The following is a 26,302-nucleotide window of genomic DNA, read 5'->3' as shown; positions in this document are numbered from 1 at the left end:
CATGCTTTTCCATCTTGTTCCAGTTCGGTTGGTGTCTGCTGCTTTGTGACTGTGTGGTTTCCCAGGACAAGCCCACCATTCTCAGCAGAGAATGTCTTCTACATACTTTTGGTGGCTACAGTGGTCCTGTGAGGCAGCTGAACTCACTGAGGCCTTCACATGCTACTTAGTGTACATGCAAAGCTGTCAATAAAAACACCCCACAAACCTTATCCTGAGATGTTGGGGTTATGCATCCTCCTGATACCACCTCAGCAGGATTTGCTACCTATAGGTCTGCTGCAGGAAACCAGGCTCAGCCCTTCATTTTCTTTCCAGGGACAGTCCCTGGCTGCTCATCAGCCTACCTCATCATCGCGCGCTCCAATTTCAGGCCATCGGTGGTGGGTGGCATTGAGCGACTGGAAATGCTCCATGGACTTGACACTGTGAGGGAGCAAACCATGTGGTCCCACAGAAGTCAGAGGTGGGGTGGAGGAGTGACAGTTCACCACAGACACACAGACTTCCTTTTCTAGGGACTTAAAGTATTTTAAATATACATGGACTCCTCTTTCAAGGAGGGATCAGTTCAGGGTAAAATTGTGGAAGAATTTTTTCATTTCCTGTGGGGTGGGTTTGAACAGTCCACGCAGGGCAAACTTTTTATACTATATAAAAATAAAAATATTTTCAAAGACCTGAATTTGGATCTTAAGGTCTACTCAACTGAAAATTTTTAAGTAAAAATAGGAAGTGACTAAGAAGCAAAAGGGCCAGAGAAAGATTCAGAAGGTATATGCAGGAGTAAGTATTTACAGGTTTTTAAAAAATAAAAATGTATAAACCGCTTGAATAATCTTAAAATTAATACTTAATCTACTTTACTTCCAATTTTATATTTCAGAGAAACTAACCTAAAACTTTTCTTGAGTTCTATCTTCAGAAAAGGGAGGAAAACATTCATGAATTATAGTTGTATTGTGTATCTGAATTCACTTAGGGCAGCCTGCTTTTCTTTGTTTAGTAAGTGTATATTAAATCTTTATCAGGTGCTATTCACAAGATGCTGTGAGAAGTCAAGGTCTGGCACTTTTAGATCCCGTTCCTTTTTGGTTTTGTTCCACTGTGAGTGAGAAGAAATGATTGGCTTTTATGTGCAATCCAGAGCACATTATTCTACTTTATTGTACACAGAAGGCAGGTTTCTGCTATGTCCACTGCATTGGCTGTTTTGATGGTTCTACAGAGGACTTTTCTTTATATTGAAAGCATTGATTAATGGTTTTCTGAAGAATTCAGTTAGTCATCTAAACCTGAGCTGAAAAGTTAAGCACACATACAGGGAATTTTACTACAAAATACTGTTATTAAAGAAGATTTATTATTTATCCTGTAGCATGAGGGAATAAGAAATTTATGCCCTCTGTGTTTTTCTAAGTCAGATTTCTTCCAACTGGTGGGATCCCATCCTGGTGGGATCCCCAGAAATTCAGTCGCCATCATTAGTAAGTCTGTTTCCCTGCTACCTTGATTGTCAAAGCCCTAGAAGTCCTTCCTGTTCCAGTCTCAAATCTTCACAACTTGCTTCCTAAGCCACTTAGCTGCACTGCCAGTTCTGTGCCAAGATAGGGCACGTGATCGCTCCCCAAGACACCTAGGGACAGATTCTCACATTTAGCTGTGTCAGAGACAGCCAGGGTTTGGGGGAGCTCTGTGGAGGTGAGCGTCTCCATGGAGGTGAGCTGTGGTCCTTCAGAGACAGGGTTTGGGGGAGCTCTGTGGAGGTGAGCGTCTCCATGGAGGTGAGCTGTGGTCCTTCAGAGACAGGGTTTGGGGGAGCTCTGTGGAGGTGAGCGTCTCCATGGAGGTGAGCTGTGGTCCTTCAGAGACAGGGTTTGGGGGAGCTCTGTGGAGGTGAGCGTCTCTGTGGAGGTGAGCTGTGGACCTTCAGAGACAGGGTTTGGGGGATCTCTGTGGAGGTGAGCGTCTCTGTGGAGGTGAGCTGTGGTCCTTCAGAGACAGGGTTCGGTAGATCTCTGTGGAGGTGAGCATTTCCATGGAGGTGAGCTGTGGTTCTTCAGAGACAGGGTTTGGGGGAGCTCTGTGGAGGTGAGCATCTCTGTGGAGGTGAGCTGTGGTCCTTCAGAGACAGGGTTTGGGGGAGCTCTGTGGAGGTGAGCGTCTCTGTGGAGGTGAGCTGTGGTCCTTCCCCTTCTCAAGGGAAGCTCTTCCACTGCACCCTGTACCTCATGCCCTCACCTTTCTCTTTTGCTTCACTGGGGGGACCCCATCATCCCTTCTCTGATGTTTAGTTTTTGAATATAAATGCTAGTGTAAGAGTTGCTACCGCAGTGCTTTATATTTAATGTTGAATACAGAAGCATTCGATGCTAGGCAAGGAAAAACACAAACTCAGAAACCTTGAGCTGGAGAGGGGAAATAGCCACAAATGGGAGAATTAAAAACACTTACATTTTGATATATTGTTTTTCCTCCTTGAAAGACAACACAGGGAATCTTGATGTTTACTGTTAGCATGCATTCTCTCAAAATACATTAGGAATCTAGGTTATCTTTGTTCTAGCCACGGCCCAACAGAGGAAAGTTGTTGTTTGTGTATCAGCTCCGCTAAAGAAAGTTGTTGTTTGTGTATCAGCTCCGCTAAAGGACGCTGGGGAAGTTGAGGCCGTCAGTCCGAGGTGGAGATAAGGGGTGCGAGACTGCCTCCTCATTGTCATGCACAGCCTTGCCAGAGCAGGACCAGTCAGGAACACACCTGTCCACTAGGGAAGAATCTGGTCTTGGGCCTGGACTACTGTGGTTGGCCGTCTTTACATGGGACTTGAGTAATTCCTGTCTGAAGAAGTGACATCTGTGGAAATCCCAAGAGGGAATCTACCCTTCAAAGGGATTTTAAGAACCTTTTCAGACAACCATTAAAAGCAAAATCAGGTGACTTTTAACATTTCTGTGAAGTATGTGGGGATTACCATTATCTGAATAACCACAAATGGATAAGGCACACAGAGTTAAATTTGTGCCACAGTTCTGAATGTTTTTTTTTTTTTAATATTGGATGCTATAATTACTTCATTGCCAAGTTAGAGAAATCTGGAGCTTAATAATTTTCTCTTGATTCCTATTTCCTTTTTTAAAAATTTTATAGAAAGGCACAAAAGCCTTTTGGTATCATTTGAGACCCAATCAAAGTGTAGTGATGGTTTATACCTTCTGAAGGAAAAATGCTTACACGTACCTAGAGAATGAGAACTCCTTTTCATATAATTTCTCATTTTATCTGTAAATACCTAGAAATATGTAAATCATTTAAAAAAATACATTCTGGGGGCTGGCGCTGTGGCACAGTAGGTTAATTCTCCACCTGTGGTGCCAGCACCCCATATGGGCACTGGTTCAAGTCTTGGCTACTCCTCTTCCAATCCAGCTCTCTGTTATGGCCTGGGAAAGCAGTAGAAGATGGCCCAAGTTCTTGGGCCCCTGAAGTCATGTGGGACCCCTGGAGGAAGCTCCTAACTCCTGGTTTTGGATTGGCTCAGCTCCGGCCATTGTGGCTGTTTGGGGAGTGAACCAGTGGAAGGAAGACCTCTCTCTCTGTCTCTCTGTCTCTGTCTCTGTTTCTCTCTCTCTCTCTCTCTCTCTCTCTCTCTCTCTTTCTCTCTCTTTCTCTCTCTCTCTGTAACTCTACCCCTCAAGTAAATAAATAAAATCTTTTAGAAAACAAAACAAAACAAAAAATGCATTCTGGTTACTGACTTCATATTCAACACCCACTGGACCTTCTTAATGAGATGGGACTCTGAATTTGCCTACCAAACATTGCAAAGGTGCCATGCATGTCACAAGGCAGAGTAGGTTTGCATTCCAAGTCCTGGGAATTGGTGATTCCACCATCCCAGTGCCACTCTTAGGTTGCCACCTAGTTCCTTTATATGGGTATTCTACTTTATAACATAAAACCAGAACTGGAATGTTAAGAAGTCTGTAATTCAGTGACTTCCTCAAAATTCCCTGCAGTGCCTTTTGAAATATACAAATGTCTAAACCTCCTTGAATCAGTGTCTCCTGTTAGAAGGACGCAGGAGCCCACTGATCTTGCCAGTCACTCATTCAGAAATGCACCTGAACCACCTGCCAACCTCTTAGAACATTGAGTGCTGTGGGTATTATGGCCTTATTTTTAGACTTTAGATATATATTCAGGAAATTCTGAAAAGAGAAACTGGCTCAAAACAAAGTTAAGTTAGGAAAGTTTTCTGTTTGTTCAGTGGTGTCTGTTTGGAACAGGAGCTCTGAAACATGGCAGCTCTTTGCAGTCTTTCATGACTAACTGGGACAAGGCATTGCTGTCCTCCATTGCCCGTGCTCAGTGGACTGGGCATTTCTTGTATTGGTCAGTATTTACTCACCCATCTACATGGACATTTATGATATAAAGGGATTTTTGTCTGTTTAACTTTATTTGAATAAGTATTTGGTGAAATAAAGTACAGAATTATGATAAAGATATTAATGGCATGTATTTTTGATAGTGAATAGGCCTTTCATGAAAAATTATCTTTTAAAAATGAAAAAAATTATAATATGGTCATATTGTTAACTTTGACACTGAGGTTTTCCCTTGAGTAGACAAATCAGAGAAGAGTTATTTCATTTAATTTTATCTGAGCTCTATAACTGGAATAATTCTGAGTGCTTCTGAAGAGAGCTCCTAAAGTGGTATGTTTCTGAGCTTCCTCTGTCTTCATATATAGTTTACTCATTGTTTTACTATTGATGGATATTTAGTTTATTTCAGTCTTCTGGTTTTACAAATGCTATTGATGTAAACATTCTTTTAAAAAACACTTTACTGATATAAAATTCACTTCCTAGAAAGTCCCTCATTTGAAATGCACATGCAGTTCAGTACTTTTTTGTGTCTTTATTTTTTTTAACTTTTATTTAGTAAATATAAATTTCCAAAGTACAGTTTATGGATTACAATGGCTCCCCCCCCATAACTTCCCTCCCACTTGCACCCCTCCCATCTCCCGCTCCCTCTCCCATTCCATTCACATCAAGATTCATTTTCAATTTTTTGTGTCTTTAGAAAACTTCACAGCTACACCAAAATTTAACTCTAGGGTGTTCTGTCACCTTATCCATGTACAGTCACTCCCTATCCGCCCCCTGATCTCACCCCTCTCCCTGACACCAGAAACCACAAAGCTACATTCCATCCCTATAGACAGGTTTATTCTGGACATTCTACATAGATGGAATTATGCAGTGGGTACTCTTTTTGTCCACCTGTGTCACTTAGCAGAATGTTCTCAAGGTCCTGCCTTCTGGACTGTGTGTCAGTACTTCACTCCCTCGCTTGGCAAACCTCACTCCCTCGTGTGGGCACACCACGTGTACTTGTCCTTTCATCAGTCAGTTTACATTTGAGTTGTTTCCACTTTTTGGTTATTAAGAGTAATGTTTCTATTCATCTGCAGGTCCTGTGTGGACATATGTTTTCATAAGTTTAATATGTGGATAATTAGGAGTGAAATTACTGGGTCTTACGGTAGCTCTATATGTAATATTTTGAAGACCTTTCAAAATGTTTTCCAAAGTGGCTATTCTATTTAACATTCCTATCAGCAATGTCTTAAAGTTGTAATTCCTCTGCATCCTTGCTAATACTTGTCATTGCATGTCCTTTTTTAAAACAAAAACAACATAAAAAACCAGTCATCCTAATGGTGTGAAATAGTATTTCATTTTCATTTTGATTTGCATCTCCCTTAACAACTGGTGGAGTTGAGTTTTATTTTTTGTTCTTAGTTGCTATTTACAAATCTTTGGAGAAATGTCTTTTCAAACCTTTGCCCATTTATTTATTTTTATTTTATTTTTTTAAATATTTATTTACTTACTTGAAAGAGTTACACAGAGAGGGAAGGAGAGAGAGAGAGAGAGAGAGAGAGAGAGAGAGAGATCTTCCATCTGCTGATTCACTCTCCAGATGGCCGCAATGGCTGAAGCTGGGCTGATCCAAAGCCAGGAGCCAGGAGCTTCTTCAGGGTCTCCCACAAGGGTGCAGGGGTCTAAGGACTTGGGCCATCTTCCACTGCTTTCCCAGGCCACATCAGAGAGCTGGATCGGAAGTGGAGTAGCCAGGTCTCAAACCAGCGCCTATATGGGATGCCGGTACTGCAGGCGGCGCCTTTACCCACTAAGCCATAGTACCAGCCCCCAAACCTTTGCCCATTTAAAATTCTGTTTTTCTGTTGTTGAGTTTTAAGAGTTCTTTATATATTCTGGATAAAAGCCCCTTATCAGATTTATGGTTGCAGATATTCTCTTCCATTCTGAAGGCTGTCACTTCATTTTCTCAATGTTGTCCTTGGGAGCACATTGCTTTTTGGATAAGTCTAATAATTTTTCTTTTATTTCTTGTGCTGTTACTGTCACATCTAAGAAACCACTGTCTAATTCAAAGTCCCAGAGATTTATACTTAAATTTTCTTTTGCTGTTTCTTATATTTAGGTCTGTGACCCATTCTGCATGGATTTTTGTATGTTGTGTGTGATAGAAGTCCAATTTCATTCTTTTATGTATGAACATTCAGTTGGCCCAGCATCACTTGTTGAGAACTATTCCTCAGGAGATGTGTTGGCATCCTTGTTGAAAATCAATTAATCACATATTTAATAATTTATTTATGGATTCTCAGTTCTACTTATTGATCTGTTCTTGTCCATCCTTATGCCAAACCCACTCTACCTCGATTATTGTAACTTTGTAGCAAGTTTTGAAATTGAGATGTATAGTCTTTATTTTTTTACAGTAAATATGACAACATTTATTTGATCTCAAAAGTTTTTCATATTAATGCATACCATTTATTAAACATAATAAATAACAAAAATGAATATAGCTTATAAAACAATCAGCTAGAGTTAGTATTTTAGGACATTCTTTTGGATCCTTCCTTTCCTTCTTTCTTGAAGAATTTTTTATTTATTTGAAAGTCAGAGTAAGTGAGTGAGTAAGAGAGAGAGAGAGAGTCTTCCCTCCAATGATTCACTCCCCAGATAGCCACAATGGCCAGGGCTGGGCCAGGTTGAAGCCAGGGGCTTCTTTTGGATCTTCCACATAGGTAGCGAAGACCCAGGCCCTTGGATCATCCTCTGCTGCTTTTCCCAGGGCATTAGCAGGGAGCTGGATTGGAAGTGGAGCAGCTGGGACTCCAACTGGTGCCCATATGGGATGCTGGCATCTCAGAGGCGGCTTTACCATCTATGCCACTAGCTGGCCCCAGTTTCTTTTTCTTTCTTTTTTATTTTAAATAAAGATTTGCTTATTGATTTATTTGAAAGACAGAGAGAGAGAAAGAAAAAGGGGAAGAGACCGTGAGAGAGATCTTCTGCCTGTGGTTCAATCCCCCAAATGGTTGCAATGGCCAGAGCTGGTCTAGGTGAAAGCCAGGAGCCAGGAACTCTATCCTGGATTCCCATGTGGGTGGCTAAGGCCTAAGTACTTGGACCATCCGCCACTGCTTTCCCAGGCACATCAATAGGGAACAGGAACAGAAACAGAGCAGTTGGGACTCAAACTGGTGTTATGATATGGATGCCAGGGTGACAGGCAGCAGTTGAGCTCCCTGCACCACAACTCCGGTCCCTGCAGAGTTTTTATTGAGCTGAAATAATGCTGCTTTGTGTTATAGATTTTTTTTGACAGGCAGAGTAGACAGTGAGAGAGAGAGAGACAGAGAGAAAGGTCTTCCTTTTATCGTTGGTTCACCCTCCAGTGGCCGCTGCGGCCGGCACACTGTGGCCGGCGCACTGCGCTGATCCGAAGCCAGGAGCCAGGTGCTTCCTCCCGGTCTCCTATGCAGGTGCAGGGCCCAAGCACTTGGGCCATCCTCCACTGCACTCCCTGGCCACAGCAGAGAGCTGGCCTGGAATATGGGCAACCGGGACAGAATCCGGCGCCCCGACCGGGACTAGAACCCGGTGTGCCGGCGCCGCTAGGCGGAGGATTAGCCTAGTGAGCCGCAGAGCCGGCCATAGGGTTGTTTTACTTTTAGTAAGTTCCTCTATACCATTATATAATTCTATTGTATTCACAATGAAAGCTTTTAGAGTTTGACACTGATAAAGGCTTTAAGATGGCTTTGCAAAACCAATAGTTAGTTAAACAAGCAAACATAGCAAAATTATGAAACTAAGCAGTTTCTGATAGAATCAACTAAACATAGACAAATATCAGTACACTTGCATTTCTCTAAAGAGAACTGCCTTCGGAGAAGTGTGAAGACAGAACGTCCTGTTTCTGTGTGGCCTGTGCCTCATGCCAGGCTCTGGAGGTTCAGTGCTGGTGTGAGACCCGTGCTGCCCACCTTTGACAGGGCTGTCCCTTTGAATGACTGGGGATCGTCCAACAGGAGATGAGGCAGCAAGGCCTCAGTGTGCCTGATGATGTTTGCCACTGGCACGTAAATGGTGCATGACCTGAGCCTCCCATACACACAGAAAGCAGTGACTGAAAGTAGATTAATCCTTTGAAAAAATACTAAGACCAGGAGTTGTTCTTTTTTCTCATCGTATATCAAATTTATAAATAGGTCTTGTAAACACAAATAATTTGAAATTTACCAGTGACCTGAATAATAATTCTGAAAATCTTCTGATCCGGTTAAGGAATTAAAGTGTACGATGATGGCTCTGCTGTGGTGTGGCATGCCTGGCAATCTGCAAATCACAGGGAAATCTCCGGGAAATGAAGTGGAGAAAGCTCGGTAATAAGTTGCCGTCTTGCACTAGTGATATTCTGCTTTGTTTCTAATGACCTTTAAGCCATCGTTTTCTGATCCAATGAAATAATTCTGTTACAGGCAAACTCAGTACCTTGAAAGTACACACTAATGTCCTGTGAAATTAGAAACAGAGCTTTTTTCCTTTACAAAATGAATACAAGTGGGTTTAGATATTGGGAGCATCTATAATGTTTGAAATACAAAGTTCAAAAATATCTCTGTTGAAAAGTAAATCTGAAGTGCTGTAAGTGTGTTATTTGTCTTCATCCTCATGGCAATAGACTAAACATACAAATAAAATTTATCCTATAAAATATAGTTGCTAATCAAGATAATCTTTGCTTTTAATATTTGCCAGAATTTATTTTCCAAATTAATTAAAAGTTGGACAGAAATTGTCTTTTTCAAAAATCTAGATACTTTATTATTCATTAAACAGGTGGCAATATTTTGTCCATAATATTTAAGCTTAAAATTCGTACTGTCATTAATTTAGGGTGGTTACGCATATGGAATCTGCTTTATAGGATTTTTTTTCTCACAAGGAACAAACTAAGCTACTATATTGGTTCTATAAACTGAGTGTGAAAACATTTTTGAAGAACCTTAAAAATCAAACCAAGATGGAGTGACTTAAGCTAACACTATTAAAAACAAGAAGTCACCTTTGCCCCAAATAAAATTAAAGTTTAAAAATTATAGCCCTAAACTTTTTCCCCCAAAGCTAAAATTAGGTGCAGCTATAAAAATAAGGGACCCTATGCTTAGCTAGCTGCGACACTTGTGCCTGGCTGTGCTAAGACCTAACCCAGTTTGTATGCCTCTTAATACTCAAATAACGGTGTGGGAAGCGGGACGCTGCTCTCCCTCCAGGGGAACGAAGGGAGTGAGACGTCGTCCCCCTCAGGGTGAACAAGATGACGCTGACAGGGAAAGGAACTGCTAAAGAAGTAAACAACAAAATGGCGACGAGGTGCATGCCTCCCATGTGATGCCGTAGCTGATTGGATAGAAGACGCACGCCTTTCACATGATCAGCTCACGGACTGGACTGCTGTGTGCATGGACTCTATAGTGCTTTTGATTGGTCGCTGCGGGTATATAAACCGTGTGGCTTTGTGCTGGGGGCACTCTCTGGACTCCCAAGTTCAGGAGGCCTGTCTGCACAGACGCTGAATAAATCCTCTTGATTTTGCATCAGCTGGTCTGGACTCTGAGTCTTTGGGGTGTGCCTCTCCACGTGTTAGCATCCTCACTCAGAGGGTCTAACAATTTTCACTTTATGATATTTTGGATAGGTGCAGTGTTAATACTGTTGAGTCAACTCACTCAACAAATAATTATTAAGTTGTTTCAGTGTTCAAGCCTTTTGGCCATTTACTCCAGCTGGGGTTGTTGGAAAGCAAAAGTTTATGTTTGGCATAAAACAATGCAGGAGTTTCTAGATAGTGCCTTGGGATCTACCTGCATATTGATTATTGGAATGGCACATGTTAAACACCTTTGCTCCAGCCAGTTTCTCCCGCCACCTTCTTTTCCATAGCTGCTGAGTGGAGCAGTGCAGTATGTATGGTTAAGGGCTTGGGCCCTGGCATGAACATGGGTTCAGGTCCCAGCCACAGCAGTGACCAGTCATGTGAACTTGGGCCAGGTGTTAACTTGCCTGCTGCACAAGTGTTTCGCTGGTAAGACGGAGATGAGAACGCTCCCATAGCCCTCTCGTGAAGCCAAAATGAGACCGGGTGGTACTGAGAAGCACTCGGAGCTGATCTCGGTGGGGAGCAAGGTTTAGCCCTCAGGAGGCTTTGGCCCACATCTTGCTTCTCTCCCTCATGTGTGAGGTTTAGCAGTGGGAAAATGGCTCCTACGATTTAGCGGAGGTTTGAGGAGCAACCTGGGGTCCATGGTGCCATCCTAGCAGACACGGCTTGTGTGGTCGTCCTGCTTGTCCTGGAACAGAAGAGCTGCAGAAGAGCACTGGGCTGCATTTCTCCGAGACTCTCCTTTGCCGGAGCCTGTATTCCAGGCGTTTCTCTGTCCCGCAGACTCCCTTGTTTGCTGAAACTTAGCCTTCGTAAGGGCGCAAGGGACACTCATTTAAAAAAGTTTTGTGTCTAAACTGTGTCCATTTTTCAACACACTGGGTTGGTATTTTGGTTTGGAACAAAATTTTGAGTAGAAAAATGTTTCCTCTTGGACTTTGAGGCATTGTTCCATCACTTGCTAGCACTCACCTTTGCGGCTGTGAAATTGACTCCATTCTCATTCCACTCTTCTGTACCCACAGGTTTTTCCTCTCTGGAAGCGTTCAAGATCTCGTCCTTCTCTCTGGCATGCTGGGATTTTGTTGTGATACCTATTCTGCCATTGTCCTGGACATTTTCAGTTCAGGAAAAATGTCTTGTGTCATTTCTTTGAATTGTTTCTCTCCACTCTCCTACCCATTCTCTCATTTTGGTACTCCTATTATTCACTGGCTGTTCTGAATCAACTCTTTTAATGTTCCTTTCATATTTTCTGCCTCTTTAGTTTTTTGTTTGCTTTATTGTTCTCATTTCTTGACAATGTCTTCTTTACCCCCAACCATTTAATTGATTTCTTTATTTTGGATGATTTATGATGAGGGTTCATTTTCTTTTTTTAAAATTTTTAATTTTTTTTTAAATTTTTGACAGGCAGAGTGGACAGTGAGAGAGAGAGACAGAGAGAAAGGTCTTCCTTTGCTGTTGGTTCACCCTCCAATGGCCGCTGCAGCCGGCGCACCGTGCTGATCCAAAGCCGGGAGCCAGGTGCTTCTCCTAGTCTCCCATGAGGGGTGCAGGGCCCAAGCACTTGGGCCATCCTCCACTGCACTGCCGGGCCACAGCAGAGAGCTGGCCTGGAAGAGGGGCAACCAGGACAGACTCCGCGCCCTGACTGGGGCTAGAACCCACTGTGCTGGTGCCGCAGGCGGAGGATTAGCCTAGTGAGCCGCAGCGCCGGCCTCAATGCATTTTCATTAACGCTTTGAAGTCCCATCATATTCTGAATACTGTGCAGCCTCCCCATGCTGTTTTATGAATGTGAGACCTTTCCTTATCTCACTAATGATATTAAGTACCCTTATGTGAAGTTTTCTTATATAATTGCTTTGTTTTGTATCTTCTTTCAGATCCTGGTTTTTACCTTTGTCTTGGACGTTAGAGTCAGGTTGACCAGGAAAGCATTAACTCCACAGGTCTGAGTTCAAACTCCCTGTGTTTCAAGAAAGCCCTTCAGGATGGGTGAACTCCAACTGAGGCCCGAGAGCCCCTTGGATCAGCTCATTCCTGCTAATGGTGTGGTTTGTGGTGAGTGCCTGTTTGCTCTGGTGGGGTGCTGAGGTCTGAATAGCTGAGGTCGGCCATACAAGTTTCTCTGACTTTCTGTTTGACTCACCAATGGAAACCCTGGATCTCAAGGCCCAGCTGTGCTTTCTTAGTTGGCAACACTCTTACTGTGTCACCTGTCCTTACTGGGAGAATGAAATGTATCCGCACCTGATGCTGGAAGGATACACCTGGGAGCTTGTGCCAGGCTTCTCTTGAACTTTGCCCCGTATGCCTTTTCCCTTTGCTGTTTAATTTTTTTTTTTTTATTTTGAAAGATAAACACACACACATATTGAGAGAGAGAAGGGAGGAGGGAGGAGGGAGGAGGGAGTAGAGAGGAGAGAGATTCTGGTTCACTCTCCAAATTCCTGCAGTGGACAGAACTGAGCTGGTCTGGGGTCAGGAACCAGGGAATGCAAGCCGAGCCTCCCATGTGCATGGCAGAGACCCAACTGCTTGAGCTATCACATGCTACCTCCTGGGGTCTGCATTAGTAGGAAGCTAGAATCAGGAGTGGGAGTGGGGATCGAACTCCAGGCACTCTGATGTAGGATGCAGGTGTTTTAACTGCTAGGCCATGCTGGTTTTAGTTTGTGTCCCTTCATTGTAAGAAAATGTAACAGAATGTAACAGCTTTTCTGAGCCCTGAGAGTCTTCTAGTGAATCTCTGAGCCTGAGGATGCTCTCAGGAACCCCCAGCAGATAACCGATTCTTTTTTTTTAAAGGTTTATTTATTTTGTTTGAAAGTCACAGTTACACAGAGAGAGGAGAGAAAGAGAGAGAGAGAGAGAGAGAGAGAGAGAGAGAGGTCTTCCATCCACTGGTTCACTTCCCAATTGGCTGCAATGGCCAGAGCTGCGCTGATCGGAAACTAGGATCCAGGAGCTTATGCTGGGCCTCCCACATGGCTGCAGGGGCCCAAGGACTTGGACCATCTTCTAATGCCTTCCCAGGCCATAGCAGAGAGCCGGATTGGAAGTGGAGCAGCTGGGACTTGAACCGGCGCCCATATGGGATGCCAGCGCTTCAGATGGCAGCTTTACCCACTATGCCACAGCACTGGCCCCAGACAACCGATTCTTAGCTGACTCTTTCTTCATGGTTTGTGTGAGGGACACATGCCCATTGATTCTCAGGACGTGGAGACAAGCTTTGTTCATGTCAGTATAGGGCAGTCAGGATCCCTGACGTTTCAGGGAAGCTTTAAGTGGGTTTATATAGTCAAAGCTGTTTCATGTTAATATCAAAAGTTTACTTGCCTTTCTCACTTCTGTTAACATTTGCACTGATGGTACAAAACAAGGATGGCTAAAACTGTTGAGGCCTTTGTCACTAAGCACTGTTGTAAGAAGACATGCTAGTTTATTATTATTATTATTTGACAGAGTTAGACAGTGAGAGAGAGACAGAAAAGTCTTCCTTCTGTTGGTTCACCTCCCAGATGGCCGCTACGGCCAGAACTATGACGATCTGAAGCCAGGAGCCAGGTGCTTCCTCCTGGTCTCCCATGCAGGTGCAGGGGCCCAAGCACCTGGGCCATCCTCCACTACCTTCCCAGGCCACAGCAGAGAGCTGGACTGGAAGAGGAGCAACCCGGACTAGAACCCAGTGCCCATATGGAATGCCGGTGCTGCAGGTAGAGGATTAACCAAGTGAGCCACGGCGCCGGCCCTGCTAGTTTCACTTGAGATTGACTTTGATAAAGCAGTAAAACTTACAAATTGACATACATGGGGCCAGTGCTGTAGCGCAGCAGGTTAAAGCCCTGGCCTGAAGTTCTGGCATCCCATATGGGTGCCAGTTCTAGTCCCCGCCGCTCCTCTTCCAATCCAGCTCTCTGCTATAGCCTGGGAAAGCAGTGGAGGATGGCCCAAGTCTTTGGGACCCTGCACCCATGTGGGAGACCCAGAAGCAGCTCCTGGCTCCTGGCTTCCAATCAGCTCAGCTGTGGCCATTGCAGCCAATTGGGGAGTGAACCAGCAGCTGGAAGACCTCTCTCTCTTTCTCCCTGCTTCTTCCTCTCTCTGTAACTCTGGTTTTCAAATAAATAAAAATAAATCTTAAAAAAATCGACTATACATCATTTAAAATCTCATGTGAAAACATGGCGCTGCACTCACCTGAGATACAGTGGCTGTCTCAAGCAGAGGCACACGTGCAGTTGCTGGAGTTGAGGGTTGAAGCCACCATCCTTTTTCCACATGGAAACCATTTTTCCTTGAAAGAGTGACTGACAGATAAACCAGGGTTCTGTAAACATGGATATGTGGCAGACACTTTCTTGAACATGAATAAAGTGAGACTGTCACTTAAGGAAAACAATGGACAAGGTTTACATGACAATAATAAAATTCAAGCTCTCAACAAAGATCAGAAGCTTGAAAAACTTGTATTGGCAACTGGGAATGTGACAGCTTCTCAACACAGCTGGTCCCTGATTATGACGATTCAATAGACTTGGTGATTAAAATAAAAAAAGAACATTTATTTTACAGAAAGAGAAAGAAAGAAGAGAGGAAAGGAGGGGGAGGGGAAGGGAGCAGAGGAGAGAGAGAGAGATCTTCCCTCTGCAGGTTCACTTCTCAGATGACTGCAACACCTGGGACTGAAGCCAGGAGCCTGGAACTCCATTGGAGTCTCCCATGAAGGTGGGAGGGGCCCAAGCACTTGGGCCATTTCCTGCTTTCCCAGACACATTAGCAGGGAGCTGGATTGGCAGTGGAGCAGCCAAGACTCCAAATGGTATACTGGTGTTGCAGACAGCATCTTAACCCACTACACCTCACTGCTGACCCACCCTTCCTTCTTTCTCTCTCTCTCTCTCTCTTTCTCTCTCTCTCTCTTTCTCTCTCTCTTCCTGCCTCCCTCCCTTCCTTCCTTCCAGTGATGGCTTTGAAATGTGTGATTTCTTTCTCTGTGACTCTCTTGTGAGCCTTCGTGCAGTTGAAATGAGGAAAGAGGAATCATTACTCTTTTCCCTGGTTCTCGTCACTGATGCTCCCCCCCGCCCCGTGTTGTCTGCCCACGGCTGCACACCATGGTGGCTGTAGGGCACATGGTTAGGGAAGGCTGGAGCTGCAGGCATCTCACAGCCGGTGCAGCCATCTGAGTGATGCCAGTCGGTCCTGGGAAGTCAGCAAACATCAAGGGAGCACGTGCTGAACGTAAAACCCCAGTTTTACCCACGGCCACACTGGAAGATGGCTTCACCCTGTGAATTATTTTCTTCATGTGAATAGAATTCCTTGGCATATACTAATGATAGATGTAAGTCTTTAAAATATTGATGAAGAGGAGATGACAAATAAAATATAAATTGACAGGAGAGTCCAAATAAACAGAATTATGTTAGACAAAAAGCAAGAAATGGCTATTTTAGATGCCTGCCCACTGGGCCATAATTAGGTCCAATGCTGTTGCTTCTGGTACTTCCTATGCTGCTAGTAGCCAGTGAAAGTTTAAAACACAGTAAGAAACATTCCACAGTAATACATTTTACTTTTGGTTCACAAAGACTTGAATATACAAATTACTGCCTACTAATTCAAAATGCCACTTCCCCAAACAGCTCCTCTCAGTCAGTACCTTGCACTTTCTTGACAACATTGAAAGAACAAGCTAAAAGGAAGAAATATGTATCTTAAGAATTCGCTGACTATTGAGTAAATGCTCGTAATAACACTGGGGAGAACTGCTGGGGACACAGAGGAGGATCACACGTGAGTAGGTGTGGAGTACAGACGAGCCAAGTGAACAGTGGTGTGCGCGAGTCCTGGGCTGGGAGGGTGTACGATTTCTTTCTTCTACTGCCTTTCTCTTTCCAGAAAAACCTAAAGGTTACATATAGGTGTGTGTGTGTGTGTGTGTGTGTGTGTGTGAGAGAGAGAGAGGCAGAGAGAGAGAGAGAGAGAGAGAGAGGGAGAGTTGAAATAAGAGACCACAAATTAGTGTAATGTTAAAGGAAGAGAGAAGAAAGCAACACAAAGACAAGGATATTAATGGAAAAATAAATGACATTAATAAAAAACACACAAACAAAGACCCCAAAGGGCTTCCAGTTTGAGTCTAGATTCCAGAAGACAAGAGGCATGCGGATCGAGGAGTCCACCTATGCCAGCGTCCGTGGCTCTGCAGGGCAGAGCGTCTCTGCAGCTGGGATGGGCAGATGTTTCCTGAGTCTTCCCAGGGATGGCCTTGTGGGATGCAGGGAACTTCTCAGGGCTGTGGACCGCACAGACCCTCGGCAACATCCAGCCACGCCTGTCCTTCCAGGGGCGGTCATGCTGGGCCGTGGGCGGAGCTGAATGGGAAGACCAGAGTTCGCTTCTGAGCACACATGCTGTGGGAAGGAATGAGTGGAGGCAGCTGGGCTTGTCCTGGCTTTCTGGCCCTCTGGCTTCGCCAGCATCAGGGCCAAGAAAAGACTGAATGCAGGGACTTAGGTAGAGGCAAATGGCTTTCTGCCTCAAAGTCAGGAAACTGGAAGAGACTGAGACTCTACTCACTTCTCAGCAGCTGAGCGCTGCCTGTCTCTCCACTTGCTGTGTAACCCCAGAGGTGGACCGCCCCATAGGTTCTTTCTCCTCTGGATGAGAGGGCGTCTTCGTGATCCTTCCTGTCCTAAGATGCACGGGGCTGATTCAGAGCTTGACGGCAACATTGGAGTGTTTGTGAATGTGGAGGGGTTGCCTAGAATCACGCCTCCTAGAAAGTTCTAGGAGGCTTTTTTTGTCGAAAGGTCAACCTAAGGGCTGGTTTTCTCCCACTCCAAGTGGGAAAAAGTACACACTGATGTTAGAGAAGGGCTGACGGTGCTGTCTCGTGTCCACTGAGTCATTTCCTGTCCAGAGAGGAGACAGTGCTTCCCTGGGCAGGCAGTGGACTTGGCAGAGCGGCGCAGATGCAGTCCGGGCCCAGCTGCACCTGTGCCGTGCTCTGCTGGAGGGACGGCTGCTGGACCTTGCAGCAAATAAAGTTTCAAAAACTTAAAAATGCAACTCAAACAAGTATATAGACGTGTCAGTGATTTCACTCAACTAGTCAACTAATGTAGGACTCAGTAAGATGACAGGCTGATTTCAACAGCATTTGAGAAAACTGCCATTTATAGGAAATTCAATAAGGGAATGTTAAGATGGGATTGCTAAATTAGATTGGGAACCAGCTAATGACCTAAAAAGCAATACACTATAACATATGGCGTTTTTTCCCCTACGAGATGAAAATCACTTAGATAAAATTCTCAGTAATCCTTTTGCAGAATCAGTTGGGCACATTCCCGACTCTGATCGGGAAACTGGAGGCATCCTACTCGCAATAGAGGTGTTTTGGCCAGCGCCGAGGCTCACTAGGCTAATCCTCCGCCTGTGGCGCTGGCACCCCAGGTTCTAGTCCCAGTTGGGGTTCCGGACTCTGTCCTGGTTGCTCCTCTTCCAGTCCAGCTCTCTGCTAAGGCCCGGGAGTGCAGTGGAAGATGGCCCAGGTGCTTGGGCCCTGCACCTGTGTGGGAGACGGTGAGCAGGCTCCTGGCTCCCGGCTTCAGATTGGTGCAGTGCCGCTGGCTGTGGCGGGCATTTGGGGGGTGAACCAGTGGAGGGAGGACCTTTCTCTCTGTCTCTCTCTCTCACTGTCTAACTCTGCCTGTCAAAAAAAAATGGTGTTTTAGGCCTGGGCTGCTTTTTTTTTTTTAAATTTTTAAAAGATTATTTATTTATTTGAAAGTCAGAATTACACAGAGAGGCAGAGAGAGAGAGCTCTTTCATCCGCTGGTTCACTCCCCAACTGGCTGCAACGGCCGGAGCTGTGCCGATCTGAAGTCAGGAGCCAGGAGCTTCTCCCAGGTCTCCCACGTGGGTGCAGGGGCCCGAGGACTTGGGCCATCTTCTCCTGCTTTCCCAGGCCATAGCAGAGAGCTGGATGGGAAGCTGGTACTTGAATGGGTGCCCATATGGGATGCTGGCATTGCAGGCAGCAACTTTACCTGCTATGCCACAGTGTTGGCCCCGCTGTTGGGTTTTTAATATTCATTTTTATTAATTGATCTAGAGGGTATGCACATAGTAGTAGATATTCTGGATCAGAGATAGGTTTCTTTTTTTTTTTTTAATTTATTTATTTATTTGAAGTTCAGAGTTACACACAGCGAGAAGGAGAGGTGGAGGGAGGGAGAGAGAGAGAGAGAGGTCTTCCATTTGCTGGTTCACTCCCCAACTGGCCACAACAGCTGGAGCTGTGCCAATCTGAAGCCAGGAGTCAGGAGCTTCTTCTGGGTCTGTCACATGGGTGCAGGGGCCCAAGGACTTGGGCCATCTTCTAATGCTTTCTCAGGCCATAGCAGAGAGCTGGATCGGAAGTGGAACAGCCAGGACTTGAACCTGCGCCCATATGGGATGCCGGTACTGTAGGCGGTGGCTTTTACCCACTATGACACAGTGCCGGCTCCAGAGAGAGATTTCTTAAGACTGTCAGCCTGCACAGCCCCTGACTTCACTTCTGGGGCAACTTGGTTCTAAAAAGCCAGGTCAGTGTTTTACCCGAATGTCCGGACACTTCACAGGCGAGGGACAAAGACAAAGGTTTTTCCCTGCTGTACCCTCCCGTAATGGTCTCTTTGGAAACACAATGAACCTGAATCCTCCCTCCAATGCTTTGGTTTATAAACACAATCTCTCCAGGAGACAGAGTTCCTGTGGTTCTGAAGCTTCCTGCTCCTCGGGATGTGCGCTGTCAGGGTGGTAGCTCTGCTGTGCGGGCCGTGAGAGCGATTCGCTCCATCATCAGGGAGCCAAATGGCTGCAGGTCTGGTCTGTATGTGGAAATGTTTCTAGGAGACAAGGAAAACTTCTATCCTAAGATTTTCCCATTTTCTGTTGTACACATTTCTGTCTCAGGAGGCCAGGACTTCTCAAAGGAGCAAATATTGTTGGCTTTTGGCTCTTAAAATGTAGTCCTTGGACCAGCAGCAGCAGCATGGGAGGATCTGAGAACAGCTAGCATGCAGGTTCTAAGTGCATCCGCAGACTGACCTAGGCACTCCGGGGCTGGGCTCTTCTCCCAGTGATTCTGCCGTAGGCTGCAGCAAGGCAAGCACGCTGCAGGCTGTGGGCTCAGGAACTAGGCCCAGTGTTTCTTTTTATTTCCTACCATGCATTGCCAGGTGTTCACCAATTAACAAAGTCATCTGTTCTCACTGCAGTGGGTCCATAGTGACGGGGAGGAGAAACCTTATGTGAAGGAAGCATTTTGGTGTAGTGAGGAGGTTCTGAGTGCTGCTTTTGAGGGCCTCGAAAATGAGATGATAACCCAGCCAGCATGGGCGGTTTGGACGTGGGCATTTGAGGAGCAAGGGCATGGACTGAATGACTGTGAACTTTTTCATTTTCCTCAAGCTAAATAGTACTTGGGAGGCCAAATAATAAAATAATTTCCTGATGGAAGTGTAACGAGCGTGAGTAAGGGTGTGCTTTGTACAGGTGATTAGCCATTGGTACCTGTTGGTGTGCATAGCACAGTGCCTCACCGTTACACTGGGAGACGGTGACAAGCATGAGTAAGGGCATGCGTTGTACAGGCGATCAGCCGTCGGTGCATCTTGACTGCATAGCACAGTGCCTCACCGTTACACTGGGAGATGGTGATGAGTGTGAGTAAGGACACACTTTGTACAGGCGATCAGCCGTCAGTGCATCTTGACTCATAGCGCAGTGCCTCACCATTACACTGGGGGATGGTGATGAGCATGAGTAAGGGCACACTTTGTACAGGCGATCAGCCGTCGGTGCATCTTGACTGCATAGCGCCGTGCCTCACCATTACACTGGGAGACAGTGACAAGCATGTGTAAGGGCGTGCGTTGTACAGGCGATCAGCCGTCAGTGCCTCTTGACTGCATAGCACAGTGCCTCACCATTACACTGGGAGACAGTGACAAGCATGTGTAAGGGCGTGCGTTGTACAGGCGATCAGCCGTCGGTGCCTCTTGACTGCATAGCACAGTGCCTCACCGTTACACTGGGAGACACTGACGAGTGCTTCACATGTTTCATGGGAGTTCCTGTGCTTTGGATTGGTTGTTGTTCTGGTGGCATCTGCCTACTTGATGCCACAGTTGTTGAAAGTGTGGTGTGTGTGTGCTCCTTGTGTTCAGGCATCCTCGCGAGGGGGGCATCAGAATCCCCTTTATTGGTAAGCAGTGGATTCTCTCGCACAAAAGTGGGTCCCCTCTTCTCAGCAAGCACTCTCAGGGCCTCAGCGAAGCAACCCATTTGCTCAGGTAATCTCTCCTCTGGAACTTTAGCAAGTTATATCAGATCCTATAGAATTCTGTTTCTAAAATCCCCCAAGTGATCTCTTAAAATTCCCTTCCAGTTTTATGAATCCAAGCAAACAGAACATCTGGGATTGATTACAGCATTTCCAAAATTCTTGTTCTGTTTCCATGGACATAAATCTGGTTTGCTTGGCCTTCATGACAAAGATCAGAGGGATGAATCCATGCCACAGAAGGAGCATGTGGTGGGGGAAATGCCCCGGCCCGCAGATGTGTCCCTGCACGGCAGAGCTGGTGCGGCGTTAGAGCAGCATGGCCTGGTGCCCCCTGACACTGCAGGAGCGTGCCACTTAGCGCACACACTGGACCATGGGCGGTGTCTGCAGGGACAGAAGGAGTGGGCCAGTTAGCTCACACACTGGGCCACGGGCACGTGTCTCTGCAGGGACAGAAGGAGCCAGGTTAGCTCACACACTGGGCCATGGGCGTGTGTCTGCAGGGACAGAAGGAGTGGCCAGGTTAGCTCACACACTGGGCCATGGGTGCGTGTCTGCAGGGACAGAAGGAGTGGTCAGGTTAGCTCACACACTGGGCCATGGGTGCGTGTCTGCAGGGACAGAAGGAGTGGCCAGTTAGCGCACACTGGGCCATGGGCGCATGTCTGCAGGGACATAAGGAGCAGGTCAGTTAGCTCACACACTAGGCCATGGGTGCGTGTGTGCAGGGACAGAAGGAGTGGCCAGGTTAGCTCACACACTGGGCCATGGGCGCGTGTCTGCAGGGACAGAAGGAGCCAGGTTAGCGCACACTGGGCCATGGGCGCATGTCTGCAGGGACAGAAGGAGCCAGGTTAGCGCACACTGGGCCATGGGCGCATGTGTGCAGGGACCGAGGATGCCTGCGAGTTTCTTGCACCCCCGTTTTCATGGTGTGGGGCTGTTCTGACGGCCTGCAGAGTTATTCCTTGTAGCACTGCACTCCTCGTTGCTTCTGAGACTGGATTGGAAGGGACAGTGGTTGCTTTAAAAATTTCCAGTGTTTGTGCAGGTGTCTCTGCTCATTTTATTGCTGTTTTCAAGAGCGGTTCCCAGTATGAGTATCCAATTATGAGCAAGCTACAAAAATCTTATTTTTCCCTTTCCCTTTGAGGGCTTTGTTTGGAGAAGATTATTAAAAAAAAACCCACTACTGGAACTGGAACTGTGGAGCAGCAGGTTAAAGTCCTAGTCTGCAGCACCAGTTTGTGGGTGCCAGTTCAAGTCCCGGCTGCTCCGCTTCTGATCCAAGCTCCCTGCTAATGCATCTGGGGAAGCAGTAGAGGATGGCCCAAATCCTTGGGTGCCTGGAGCCATGTGGGAGACATGAAGAAGCTCCTGGCTTCGGATTGGCTCAGCTCCAGCTGTTGTGGCCATTTGGAGAGTGAACCAGCAGATGGAAGACCCCTCCCCAGCTCCTGTAACTCTTTCAAATAAATAAAAATAAATCTTAGAGAAACAAAGCAAAACAAAGACAGACCCCCAAACCCTGCTACTTTGTAGGAGACTCTTCTAATGCTGATTCAGTCTGTTGTTTCTCCTATCCATTTTCCATTACTGGTACCTATTTTTCTTTTTTATTTTGAGACTTCAACACCTCAAGCTGTGTCTTCAGTTGAAAGAGACGTTAGTGTGATAGGCCCACAGTATCAGGGAAGGGGGCATGCAGTTCTCTGACCAGGGAGAAGTGGTCTGGTTGTGCCTGCTGCAAGACAAAGTCAATTAAGAGTTTGTTTGTTTCAGGACCTGCTGGTCTGTGTTTGTGCTTGCTGGGACGTGGTGCTTTGCCTCTGCAAACTCGTCCATGCTGTCTCCACAATGGGCAGCAGGATGTGTGGGTGGTCCTCTGGGTGGTGCACCTGTCACTGCTCGGGTGTGACCTTCCCCTTCTGCACCCAGCCTGGCCCATACCTGCCTGAGGGCTCTGCCGTTCTGTTCTGAATGTCTTCCCTGGAATCCTTTTCCATTAGAAAAATTTGGTGTGGTGCATGTGTTGGGGGGGACTCCCCTCTTTCATGAGTCTGGCAGAGGCCTTAGATGAGGTGCTTCCCTCCCACTTTCTGCGCCTAAAGAATGAACACAGGATCTTCTTTCTTCAGTGGTTTAGCGATTAATCATGGGAAGGGGTGAAGACGGGGATAACAATGGGCAGACTCGGGGAAGTTACCAGTGTTTGCAGAATCTGACAGCTCCTTGGTTCCAGAGGGGCCTTTCCTGATCCTCCGTTTTCTCTTTGGTCACCTTGAATAGCACTTCCATAATGGCAGCAACGTGACGCCGCATCTCCTGTGCCATGGACCCAGGAAACACGTCCTGACGTGGCAAAGGAATGAAGATAGTGGCTCCAGAATGCACTTTTGGAAAAGTGGAGAGGACACAGATTTGATTATAAAGTCTATTTTAAGAAGTGAACTGAAGTCTCCGTGTAGCGGTTTTCTTAATTCATATGTAGCCTCTGAAATTGAAAGTCTATTCCATTTCTTTCCTGAAACAGAGCAGGATATAACCTTGCCCTGCGGATAAAAACAAGGGGCCAAGGAGAGGGGCTGAAGTTGTCTGTGGATTTGGGCACCATCCCCAATAAGGTTCATAAATGGTGCATTCTTTCACCCTGAGAAGACCAGGGTGGCCATGTTCCTGTGTGAGTTGTGTGTCTGTGCACAGCTACCGTCCCTTCCTCCCTGGCGTGTACAGTTTCAGAGACTGGTGGGAGTATTTCCCCTGTGACTGCCTGGTGCTGGGCAGTGTGTCCTAGACCTCATGCTGAGCTATTCCTTAACAAGGAGACCAATGATGCTAGCTGTCAAGTTAACTGTAGACAGCAAACCATCCACGTTCCATGGTGCTACGATTCTATTCTTGGCAGAAGAAATGTGCCTGGTGCTTAATTTTATACCGTGCTGCAACCCAGGAGTTTCTGTCTCACAGCTTTAAATAAAGAAAATGAGTATTTTTACAACATCCCAGTAACTATTGATGTGAATTGAGTAATTCTGGGCTGCGATGGATTGTGAGTAAAGTCTGCTTTATTCTATAATTTGGTGGCAACTGCCTGCTCCTGATGTGAAAAGTGGGCATTAAGTCGGAAACAATGATACCCTTTCCAGGTTTCCCGGGATGGTGAAGCAGGGGCATGCAGTAAAGACCGGAGTTGATCCCCTGTGTGTGTGTGGGATCAACAGAAACTGCCTTCCAGGGTATTGTCAGGGCTAGGAGAGCAATACTTGTGCAACTCAGCAGAGAGCCGGTGCACTCCACTGAGCCACAGTTACAGCCGTGGTTATTGTCAGCTGTGAGTTTTTGGGTCTGTGTGTCCTCATCTGTAGGATTTGGAATGTATGAATACTTGCTTTATTGTTAGGTTGTAAGCATACAGGGCACACACGTGTGTGGGTCGAATCATCTTCAGGCTGTGTTGATTCTCTTTCCTCAGGGTGCCAGGGGTGTCGCCTTCTGTGCTGTGTCTAGAGACGTTGCCTTAGCGCTTTTATTGGCAGGATGCCAGCAGGCAGGCGCTTTATTTACTTATTTAATTTTGCATTGTCCTTCAGTGCTTTCTGTCTGTTCTCCCTTCTTCACCCCAGGAAGCAGGCAAGCAGGTTTTGCACAGATTCCACAGTTTTTCCTAATCAGACTCAGGAACTGGAGACAATGGGAGGGTGAGAAACTTCCATCTTGGGTCAGTGCACACTTGTGTTGCTTATCCAGTTGCCATCTGTCTCTCCCAGCTTGCTCCTCATCCAGGCCGGGAGGATGCTCACGGGGAAGGGGCTGTGCTGTGCCCTGTGGGGGCTCCCAGGACTCCACATTTCTTCACCCTCTTTTTTTAAGTTTTTTTTTTTTTAATTTATTTGAAAGAGTTACAGAGACAGGTAGAGCCAGAGAGAGAGAGGTCTTCCATCTTCTGGTACACTCCCCAAATGACCAAATGACCACAATGACCAGAGCTGAGTTGACTGGAGCCAGGAGCCAGGAGCCAGGAGCCTCCTCTGGGTCTCCCAAGTAGGTGCAGGGGCCCAAGGACTTGGCCATCTTCCACTGCTTTCCCAGGCCACAGCAGAGAGCCAGATTGGAAGTGGAGCAGCTGGGACTTGAACCAGTGCCCAAATGGGATGGCAGTGCTGCAGGCCGGGGTTTTAAGCCCCTGTACCACAGCGCCAACCCCCATTCACCCCCTTGTTGAGGTCGACTTGGGTGCTTGCAGGCTGTTGCCAGGGCAGAGGGAGGAGAGCGAGCAGGCCCAGCTGGTACTGGTGCTCCACTCAGCAGCTTCCCAGCGCTTGTCCACTCAGGCCTCACTGGTGTCCCTTTCTCTGCAGTCCATTGAATCCAGTGATGTTTTCCTTGCTGATGCATTTGGAGACCCTCTCGGGCAGGCCTCTGGCGGTCAGTGCCAGCCTTTCAGATGGAGCTGGTTCCCCTGAGGCAGTGCCCTTGCCTGGCGTTTGTGTCATGGGGTGCTCCCACCAGGGAGCCTTCTCACCCTCCCCCAGGGCCAGCTGACATCCTCAGGAGAGCCATACATGAGGCTCTGGGACTGCCTAGTTCTGGGCAGATGCCGGATTTCCCCCATCTCTTGCTGCCTGCTCTGTCGCACGTTCCTATCGCGTCACGTCCCTACCACGATGTCAAGGTACCCTTCCGTCAGCAACGTGCACAAGACACATGTACAAGATCACAGAAAAGAGGTTCAGGAAGATGAGTTACTGTTCATCCCTGGACTGTTGCAAACAACCTAAATAGTCCTCAATAGGGAGAATGACTGATTCTAAAACCACAAAATGGGTATAATGCAATATAAGAACAAGAATGACATGGATCTATTTACTTACATAGACTTCAAAAGTATGTTTATATGGGGGGAAAAAAGCAGATGTCAGCATGATCCATAAACAATAAACCTCCCCAAAGTGCTACATCTTTCACAGCAAACATGTGTATGTAGTACATTTGAAAGGTCCCATGTCACAACCACAACTTGGGACCGCAGGAGAGGACTAGCAGTGAAGAGGCCTTCTGATGATTGGTTCATCTTTTCATATGGTGGAATTCGTGTATTTGGTGTGTACCTATGACAGCAATGTCAGTTTTCTTTTTATTTTCATGAGGGAGGGGGGAAAAAGCCCTACCTGAACATAAGAGCAAGACTTAGAATACATAGAAATTAGATGATTATTTTAATCACAAAAGCACACATCTTAAGTCTTTTCAGTAGTAAATTCTGGTTCCTAATAACAGTTTTTAAAATATCATTATTATTATTATTATTATTTAAAGAGTTATTTATTTATTTGAGAGGCAGAGTTCCAGACAGAAAAAGGGAGAGACAGAGAGAGAGGTCTTCCAGCTGCTGGTTCACTCCCCAAATGGCTGCAATGGCTGGAACTGGGCTGATCCAAAGCCAGGAGCCAGGAGCTTCTTCCAGGTCTCCCACATGGGTGTAGGGGCCCAAACACTTGGGCTATCTTCTACTGCTTTCTCAGGCCACAGCAGAGAGCTGGTTTGGAAGAAGAGCAGCTGGGATACAAACCAGTGCCCATATGGGATGCTGACACCTCAGGTGAAGGCTTAACCTACTATGCCACACTGCTAGCCCCTAAATATCATTTATTATTGACAGAAACTAGAAATGTAAAATAAATTTACAGCTTTTCTCAGGAGCCATGCTTAGAGATCAATAAACTTAGTCTCTGGAGTAGGGCAGAAGCATCAGTCAATGGAAATACAATGCAACTGAGTTTTTAAATGTCTGATGTTTTCAGAAAAACTACATATTTTGTAGAGATAGATGATTTAACTTTTCTCTTAGCTGTGATAAAAAATACTGCTGAGCTGTGGGTTCTTATAGGCCA

The 26,302-nt window shown here is 46.1% G+C and overlaps 1 long non-coding RNA gene across 3 annotated transcripts in view; it reads left to right on the top strand.

Annotated features, from left to right (window-relative positions):
* LOC103345116 (uncharacterized) overlaps positions 1–26,302 on the top strand; it is a 124,224-nt gene that overhangs the window by 77,564 nt on the left and 20,358 nt on the right. The gene's annotated exons all lie outside the window — the stretch shown is intronic.

This window comes from Oryctolagus cuniculus, chromosome 6, assembly GCF_964237555.1.
Source record: "Oryctolagus cuniculus chromosome 6, mOryCun1.1, whole genome shotgun sequence".
Classification (NCBI taxonomy): domain Eukaryota; kingdom Metazoa; phylum Chordata; class Mammalia; order Lagomorpha; family Leporidae; genus Oryctolagus; species Oryctolagus cuniculus.
The sequence above is the reverse complement of the archived record's forward strand: the minus strand, read 5'-3'. Positions and strand labels throughout refer to the sequence as shown.